This window comes from Platichthys flesus, chromosome 5 (assembly GCF_949316205.1).
Source record: "Platichthys flesus chromosome 5, fPlaFle2.1, whole genome shotgun sequence".
Taxonomy (NCBI): Eukaryota; Metazoa; Chordata; class Actinopteri; order Pleuronectiformes; family Pleuronectidae; genus Platichthys; species Platichthys flesus.
The window spans coordinates 12,782,253-12,792,250 of NC_084949.1; the positions used below are offsets into that span (position 1 = coordinate 12,782,253).

Consider the following 9,998-nt stretch of genomic DNA (forward strand, 5'->3'; position numbering starts at 1 on the left):
CAGAGACATATACAATAATGGAGATCTTAATACAGTAGATGCATGACACTCCGCCGTATTCCTGTCACAATCATGCTTTTGGTCCCTTTTCAAAAATAATCCTGTGTCGTGCCAGTGGAATGTAGATTGAATGCACACACTAGTGTCCCCGGGACAACAAACAGGAAAACAGACTTAATATCAACAAGGATTCAATCATAGAGGAAATAATAAGATCACATTTGTCGGAAAAGGAAATGATCCAGCTCATAAGAAGACATAAAAAACAGCATCGATTGCAGGAATCCTGCACACAGGGGCCAAATAGTGACTTTATATGACTGTGCTTGTCATTTCATTGGATGATTAAAGGAATGAAGGTGTCATCAGCATGCACAGAGTAAAATGTCAAATTATATAAAAGAATAACAATGGTGGCGTGTTTCTTTGTGTGTGGAAGTGGATTTACCTCAAAATAAAGACATAACCGACAATGAACGAAGCAAAGAAAACTTGTTTATTTCTAGTCTGGCAGCAGGGTAATGACAAAATGCTTAACAGCCTGGAGGTGGAAACTACTTTTCATTCCTCATGAGGCAGTTGAGAAATGATTCACTCTGGTGTGAGGTACCTTCCTTTCCTGAAGGTCAAACAACAGCATAATTACATTCAGCAAAGAATTTGTTTTCATGGCCATTTGTTTGTGTGACTGTCAATAGGATTTCTCGAAACTAAACCGCTTCTCATGGCATTTTGCTGAGGGGTGGGGCATACTTCCTAAGAAAGAAAGGATTACATTTTGGAGCAGATCTGTTTACATTTTTGGAACCGAGAATTTATTTGTTCACCTTCTTTAACATGGTGATTCCCATTAGCCTTCGCAGAAGTGTGCACTCTCCAATCAACCTTCTAGTTCAGAGAAGATCATCATCCTTGCATGAGTCAGTGAGGCAGTGAGGTTTGCAAAGAAAATTGGCTTCAAATAAAGTTGTCTGTTTTAGTTTTGGTGTTAATGACACAAAGCCAGTGTCACCCAAAATCACTGTCATAGTGTTATTTGATGCATTTAAAACAATTGGTCAAAACCAGTGTGTCTGTTTGGGCGTATAAACTGTAATTTGTCACGAGTTATGCTGTAAAATAGTTGATCAACATCTAACAGTGGCTCTGTGGATCATTGGAGTGAGACCTGCTGTGGTGTAGAGATGATGGAGAAGGACGCACTGGACTGTTTCCACTTTCACACTGAGGATATTTGGCCAGATAAGCACTCTGTGGACAAGAGAATGTGTTAAGGTCATTGCTCATGAAAAAATATATAAATCCAGAAAAATAAGGCTCTACCTGATAATCTTTTAACAAAAGGATTTTCTACATAACGCCAACATGTAATTAGAAGCTGTAATGACCCTGTTACAGCTTCAATTCAAGACTATTTGTTTTAATTGATAAGATGAAATTAATTTGTGTCTGAAATGAATGTTACTGAAATGTTGTCTAAAAGTGTATTGAAACAAGGACTAAACTTCTTTGGTATTTTGATATTTTTTTGTTACAGTTCTGTTACATAAAATATGTGATATAAATAAAACATAAAATTAACAAGTGTGATCAAAGGCTTTAGGCTGCCTGTGATCACAGCTAAGTAAGATAACTTATGATAAATAATGTGAAATCTTTCAAGCTCACTTTCTTTAAACCACATTAATTATAGATAGACACAATATAAGTGAAACGCCATGACTTGTTAGCTGAAAAGACACACCAACATTATACTACAGTATATTATAATGCATTTGATAATTAGTTTGATCATATAGCAAAAGGTATGAAGGAGACATTTTATGCTCATATTCAGGTTCTTATCTTTATTTTGGGTTATTACTTGCTCTAGTGTTCAGAAACACATCACTGTCCTCACACTGTCCATTGCTGCAGCTCCTCTTTACAGTCTCTGTCTGAAATGCTTGGTTTTAGCTTCTGTCTCTTTAACGCTTTCCTCATGAAGAAGCCTAGTCTGCTCTGATTGGGCAGCTGGTCCAGTCTGTTCTGATTGGGCAACATATTCAAGTACGTGTAGGAAAGGTCAGCTCTGGCTTTAACTGGCTTAGTTAAGGGCCGTGCCAGACAACCCACTAGGCATGCATAATGCAAATGCAGTCACATGACATCACAATAATGCAGAGATACTGACGAGGTGTTTTGGGCACTTCAGCGTTTTCTGTTGCGGACATGAGATCCCTTTATCCCAGACTTTGGGCTCTTGAACTTTCAGACCTTTTACATTTACTAAAACCTATATAACACACAGGAGGAAAGAGAAAAATACTCTAATAAGGTCCCTGTTGGACTTGGATCAACTCACCAGCTGTCTTGCCATGGACCTGAGGACAGCCTCTACGTCTAAAACCCACATCTGTGTAGAGGAGAGGGGGTTAAAGGAAAGGGACATATTAAGTATTTCATCATTTAGAGAGGTAGGTTGCAAAGTTGAATTGGCTCATGCTTCCTTTGATCACAGCAGATCCACTTCTGAGTAAATACGGCCACTTCACACTTTGGTTTGTAAAATATTAATCAAGCCCCCAGGAAGTACTCAACCTTGCTGCAACAGAGTGGAAGTTAGTTTAGTTTAGTTGAGTTTAGTCTTTGTTAATAAATGTAACAACTATAACACACAGACTAGCCTAAAAAGTCAATGAAGACAAATTGTCTTTTACTTCTGGACAGATGTTTAAGACGAAGCAGTGGTGCCACATTAAAGCCCCTGCAAGAAACTGTTGTGTATTCACAGTCACCTGTTATAACAACTTTGGTGAAGTCAGAATGTACATTAGCTTTGGAAGGAGTAAAAGACAGACAGCTTTTGTAGGATGTGTAATGTATCTTTTTGTTGCTGTATAATTGATAACTGCAATATGAATTGTAATGTGTTTTGTTTGCTCCAACCCGACCATAATACTGAGCATATAACAGACAGCAATATTAAAATTAGACCGTTTCATAACCAGGTAAAAACTCTTAGTAGTGTGTTTAAGGAAAAACTCCTCTGAGGTTTCGAGAATAGACATAAGATATAATATATATTCTATTCATTAAAGTAATATTGTGAGTTTATTCTCAAAATCTCTGATTTACTTTTCTTCAAGTGGTTCTAATACTTTGTCTTAGATATTTGGTGAACCCCTGATTCTGTCATGGAACCCTGTCATCTTTCAGCCAATGTCACTAAACGTGATGATGTCTTACATGTTGAATATTTCATGATATTGGTTTTATAAAAGGGATTTTAAAAAACAGTCAAGGGGGTAGTTTTATATCAATATGTAATAATTTGTGTGGCAGCCATGTCAGCTTATGGATAACATGATCTCTGCGTGTCAGCTACTCAGATGGATAGACGTTATGCTATTTTGGGTGTTTACTTTCCAGGAAATAATTAAACACACACCCTGTTGGAGATGAGTCTTTGCCGACGGGCAGATTTGTCCTCCTTTTTGTAATATGTACTGTTAGCAATGCAAGATGAGCTGTCGCCTCATAATCACTATGGTTTAATAAACACAATAATTTGTGCTAATGGATTCACTAAGTTCGCTAATTATTATATAATCTAGTACATATTATTATGCAGGTCTGATATTAACTATCTATAACAAAGCATGAGGGAGTTAGAGATACATGTATGTTTATTCCTTTGGGTAAAAAAATCTATGTGATGAGCAAACATCGTACAGCAGTTGCAATTGGACTCAAATGTCAAACAGGTATGTGCAGCAGTGATTATTCATTATGTTTTACTCAGGTCACGTATGATTTTCATTTTTGTAAAAACGTACAGACACTAAATGGAGCTGTTACACAAGAGATACAGCAGTTTAGAGATAAGTAAATGTGCACTCCTACTGATTGATCAGCTGGAAATTACCCAGGGGCGCTGTACATAGAATAGCCCATAACAGACTGTCTAAATGACTTAGTATTGACTGCGCTCAGAGAAAACGCCACAGACCACGCAGCTCTGACTTCAGCCTGTTCGCACTTGAATGTGCACAAGCTGTAAGAAATGCAGTTCCTAGAAAACAAGGCCGCACAATGTTCGGGCCATTGCGTGTGCAGTAAGCGTCTTACTCTGTGGTGCTGTCTCTTCTCTATGCTTGACTCCCGCACATCCCTCCAATGCTCCGGCAAACATGCATCAGCTGCCCGGCTGTCTCCCCTGCCAGCCATGATATCCCCCCTACACCAAGCCTGTGTGCCGGGTCACTACACTGACAACGTCCACCCACTCAAGTGTCCAACTCGGTTTCCTCTAATGAAACTCAACTCTAGTAACTGATACTGTTCAACACAAAGCAGAACTGTGGGTGGTCACTGTGTGCAGGATAAAAATCCCCCTGACGGTAAGATACTGTGTAGGTTAGCAGAGAGTGGTATCACCCAGTCCCATTATCAGTTCAATAAAGGCTGAAAAATATACATTTTTCAGTCTCCATGACCTCTCACTGCCGTGCTTCTGATAAATGGGAGCTGTTTTTATGGTATTGTGCTGTAGACAAAAGAAGGCCTGTGTGCAGGGTGTTGGTTTTTTTCACATCGTGTCTAAATGGGACGTCAGTATATTTGAGCTAGAAGTTCCTCAGTTGTGCATTTGTTATGAATGTGCACGTTGTTATTTTATTTAAGTTTTAGCAAAAATACCTCAGATGTTTTGTGTAAAACCTAAAGATGTCAGAGACAATTCAGGTGGCAAAATGTACCTTCAGTTTCATGCCTCAGTTTCAAAGTCTCAGGTAACATGTTTAAATATCAACATTAGACAAATAACAACCAGGCTTATAAATACAAACAAACTATTTCTTTCTATCACTTTAGAGGACATACAATACTTAACCCTAACCACAACCACCACTTGCATAACCATAAAACATGCCCTTACTTTAAAGGAAACAACGTTTTTCTCTTTTTCTTTCCTCTCATTTGCCATATAGTTTTGTTGTGTCTATAAAAGGTCTGCAAAATGAAGAAGCCCAAAGTCTGTTTTAAAGGGAGCTCCTAAATGCCTCATCACTAGTCCAGCCGATACTTCCACATCATTGCGATGTCATGTGACAACATGATACCCCTCATTAGCCAAATGTACTCCCAGCAGCTAGCCTGGCACGCCCACCATCGAAGCCAGGTCAAACATGAGCAGAGGCCCACAATTTCCCAAATGGGCTAGATGCAGTTGATCAATCACAACAGAGTTGTGCAGCTGGCCAATCAGAGCAGCTTGAGCTTTGTCAGGAGGGTGGCCTTAAAGAGACAGGAGCTAAAACCAAGCATTTCAGACAGAGGCTGAAAAGAGGAGCTGCAGCAATACTAGGAAAGTGGTGTGTTTTCTGAACATAAGAGCTTGTAAATCTTTTCAAGTAATAATGCTAATTACATTTTGGAACTGAATATAAGCATAATGTTTTCAACCTAAAGTGATTTAATTAATGAGGATTTGCTTTTCACCCCATGAAACCACAAGTTAAGTTTGCAGACACATACACAGACGCAGAATCCCCGCATCAGGTAAAAAATTATAAAGAAAAGGGACTGGACAAAATAATCAACATCTTACAGCCACCAAAAGTTATACCCACGAAATTGTCCAAAGACAACACACACTAAATTGAATTTCTTCTTTTTTTATTTACCCTTGCAGTGCTGTCTCTTCCTGAATTGGTTTCCAGTTCTTAATTCAAGTAAAGCTGAAAAGGGAAGGGGGCTGTTGTACAGGGTTGCATTGGATTGCCCATAGTGTTAAGTCACCCTATTCACCCATTGCACCAGTATAACTGTACTGACCAAATGGATGATGATTTTATTATTTTGCCAAGAATAGAAACTCTATCAAATAAACATAACCAGGTTCTAACATTCACGTGTATGTCTCTATTGCACAGAGGAATCACTTTTATAACTACATATCCTTAAATAAAAGGTTGACAGTCTATTTAATGCTATGAGAAAGCAACCCCTTGGTCTCTTCAACAATCAACATTTTTCAGACTTTAAAAGACCAGAGAGTGATGTGATCAAGTAGTTGAAAGAAAACAGAGTTTTAATCCACAATCAACAGATCCCAGAGTCGACTTTGACATTCCAACCTCATCACAAAAATAGTAAACACTATATTTATTATCCTGTATACCTGTGATGGATGCCTGGTAACACACTGAGCCTCATTTCTCAGAGTCTCTGCTGCTCTGCTGCACCCGGGACGCCTCCTTCTCCCCCAAGCCTTTTGGAAAGCTGAGAGGAGAAAGTGATGGAGGTTAGGGAGAGGTCAGCGGAGTGGAGAGTGGGTAGAGCTAAACATTACTAAGATTATGAAAATTTTAATAAGAGAGAAGATAACGAGAAACAATAGGGAAGGTGATGAGGGATGATGGAGGGATAATGATTATCAACGAGTCAGGGACAGTAATCTGCTGCTGAATGGAGAGAATAGAGTTATGAGTCACACTTTATCACAGTGTGTTTGCGGGGTAGGGGAGGTTTCAGGGTATGTTTCTTCATTTCCCCTGTTTAGAAGTTGGGTTCTTTGCATTATGACTTTTCTGTAGCAGGACTTGGCTGATTATAACAATTACTCAAGGAGCCCTTTCTATTTTAAATTCACTACAATGAACTGCTGAGTCTTTTGAGAGATTAAATTGAACTAGTTTTTAGAGCTGGACTGATAACTTGGCCAGGGCGCATATATTCAGTTGTAGATGTACATGTCAGCAAACAGGAACTTTTTGCATAAATGATAAATACACGTTTAAGAATGTTACAAATATTTTGCCAGTTCTAAAGACACACTTGTGGCTTGGCTCTATGGATCATATCTATTCGGGTCACTTTGCTCAAACCAAAAGTATCTCAACTATTAAATGAACTTTAACCATGAACAATGTAGACATTCATTGTCCCCAAAGGATGATATTAATAACATGCATAATCATTATACCAGGTAATCCCTATACCTGTTGAGCTAACTAGCTGGATTTACTGCAGACTGCTCTCATGATTCCTAGTCTTGTTAGAATTATCAAGGTCACATTTATATCATATCTTTATATTATAACTATTGTATTGGTATTTATTAAATAGTAACAATATGATACCTTGAAAACATAATATGTAATATTAAGATTACTAAGATTCATAACTTAATCATTATTATCAGGCTCCAGCAGTAAGTCGTTAAAGACTCTACAGCTTGTCCAAAATGCCGCAGCACGTGTGCTGACGAGAACAAAGAAAAGAGAGCACATTTCTCCTGTGTTAGCTTTGCTACGCTGGCTTCCAGTTAAATCTAGAATAGAATTTAAAATTCTCCTCCTCACCTTCAAGGCCCTTAATAATATGGCGCCATTTTACCTTAAAGAGCTGTTAGTACCTTATAAACCCACTAGAGCACTCCGCTCCCAGAATTGTAGGCCTACTTGCCGTCCCTAAAGTCTTTAAAAGTAGAGTAGGAGCCAGAGCTTTTAGCCATCAAGCTCCTCTGCTGTGGAATAAACTACCACTTTCAGTTCGGGAGGCAGACACCATCTGTTCGTTTAAGAGTAGGCTCAAAACCTTCCTTTTTGGTAAAGCTTATAGTTAGAGCTAATTAGTGCGGCAGAACGTTACTTGTTCTATTTTATGACACATGACACACGGAGCTTCTTTTTCCAGCTTCTCCTTCCTCTTCTCCATCCCTATCCCCCTTCACCCGGAATCCCTTTGCTTTATCACCCGCAGATCCAGGGCCTCTGTGGCCGCACCATGGATTGCGGTTTGTTGATCGCGCACCGGGGGTCGAGGTGGTGGATCCAGTGTGGCGGATTCTGTGTCGTGTGGGCTGATCGTGGTGGTGGTGGCGCGTGAGTAACATCTTCTTATTTACAATAAACACAAATCATAGATGAGAAATGTGGTACTATGGGAAAATGTGTCCATGTGTTGTTGAACATTATGTCTGGACTACAATATTCTCAAATTACATTTAGGTGGTGCAAAAATAGTTAAAGAGTTAGCCTATATATAAATGTAATTAAATTAATTAGGCATTGTTAGCTGAGTGTGGAAAGAATCCATTAAAAAGACAGCAGGGTTATTTTATGGTTGTATGTCTGATAAAAAAAGAAATGTTTTTCCATCTCTCTCTCTGAATGTCAAAACAAAAGCTTGGCTTTGTTGTATGTACCTATTCTGTGAAATGTTATTCCCCAGAGGGGGAAAAAATCTAGGGGGATTTTAAATACATTGACAAACTGAAAGTATGTCATTGTATTTAAAATCCCCAAAATCTGTCACGTACAGAAGAACCTTTCACAACGGGAATATTGACTCAGCAGCAGATTTTTGAGTCCACCGGTGTTCCTGCTGCTCTGAGTCTTGACATCAGTTTGCAGCTCAGAATAACATCCAGTTCTCTGAGATTTCCTTCAGTGACAAAACAGTCACTGTGAGGCTGACGACCCAAGACAGACAAAAACATTTCACGGTAATTAGCACTCGTTTCCCAGCACAGAGTCACCTCGGAATTAATTCAAGTCCCACACCGTGGTGCTATTCACACCGTATAATTGCTTTGTTCGTCTTAAGATGTTTAATGTAATAATGAGGTAAAGATCCAAGGATAGACCCTGCGAGGGGGGTCAGGCAGCTAAAGGCAAGGAGGGCTCCATGAAAATGATTCACATCATGGTGGTACTTGTCATGCCCTGGCAGAAGACCAGATCTCCAGCCGAGGCACAGTACCTCATTACACACAATTACGTGGAGACGTCAATAACTGACAATCTGAGAGATGATGACATCTAAAGCAATTTATTCTCAAACATGAAAATCCCTGCACATGTAGAGAATCTGAAGAAACCAGACTCAAGATAAATAGAAGTTTTCAATGCTGCTTAAAGACACTGCAACAGGAAGACAAAGGTCAGAGTGTGTATGTTTATCCATGTGTATGAATTTAGTCCAGAAAATAATTCAATCTGTTTGTTTTCTTGAGACTACAAGATAATTCTAAATTGAGTAGGGTTCCCAACAAAAGAACAACTTACGTCTTGGTTTGGCTGGAGAAGTGTTTGCGCAGTACAAAAGCCAGAGTGGAGAGAAACATGATGGTGGTGCACATTGTCGCTCACAGCCCACCACCCTGCAGCCAAAGACACAGCAGAGTTAACATGAACCCCCCCATAGTGAATCCACTCACTGCAGCAGAGGGAAACCTTTTTCAGCAGCCTCCAGGTGTTCTCTCTCTCTCTGCCTGCCTGCCCGCCTGGATCGGGAACGTTAGGGGATTAGTCAATCCCAGATTAGAAAAGATGACATGGTGCATTATTGAGGCACAGTACTTCTGCACAACTAAGCCATATGCATTTGTCGGCAGCATGTTGTCATGTGTATGTGCATTTATTGTGTATGATGCAGATATTTATCAGCCCTGTCATCTCTGACTGGCCAACCGGCCTACAATGTTGTGATTGGTCAACTGCTTCTAGCACTTGTTGGAAATGTCATTCTCTGCATATTCAAACACATCACGTGACATCAGAAGTATCGGTCTGAATTCTGATGAGTCATATCAAGTGCTGAGCTGCTCTGCAGTTTCCGATGACGTGAGAATTCTGAAGTTATAAACAAAGTTTCCTTGACTAGACTTGACCCTGTGCAGTAAAGTTCATGGTCGTCAACTGGTCATTTTTTGATAAAGACTGAAAAAAATAGACGTTTATGGACTAGCAAATAATTGCAATTTTTATCTACCAATACCTGTTGATAGTAAATAAAAATCATTAACCGACAGTGCTAGACCTACCTTTTCACTGTTCATAGGCTGTTTATGTGACAAGATATTTCCATGTGAATCTGTGAAATGGATGAGGATAACCTGCAGGGGCATTTACTACCACAATAAAAGCTGTTTCCCACTGAGGTACTTTTGTATAATGACAGTTATTAAGGGAAACAAACCAACAACCTGGCAACACAATGAGGATGGCATA

At 39.4% G+C, this 9,998-nt stretch overlaps 1 long non-coding RNA gene across 1 annotated transcript; it reads right to left on the reverse strand.

Moving 5' to 3' along the window:
* Positions 1-475: 475 nt before the first annotated feature.
* LOC133954194 (uncharacterized) lies at positions 476-9,263 on the reverse strand. The gene is made up of 4 exons (XR_009920759.1): positions 9,054-9,263; positions 6,164-6,264; positions 2,345-2,395; positions 476-1,251 (listed from the first exon to the last, which is right to left on the reverse strand). It is a non-coding gene; the product is annotated as an uncharacterized LOC133954194 (long non-coding RNA).
* Between the last annotated feature and the right edge of the window lie 735 nt (positions 9,264-9,998).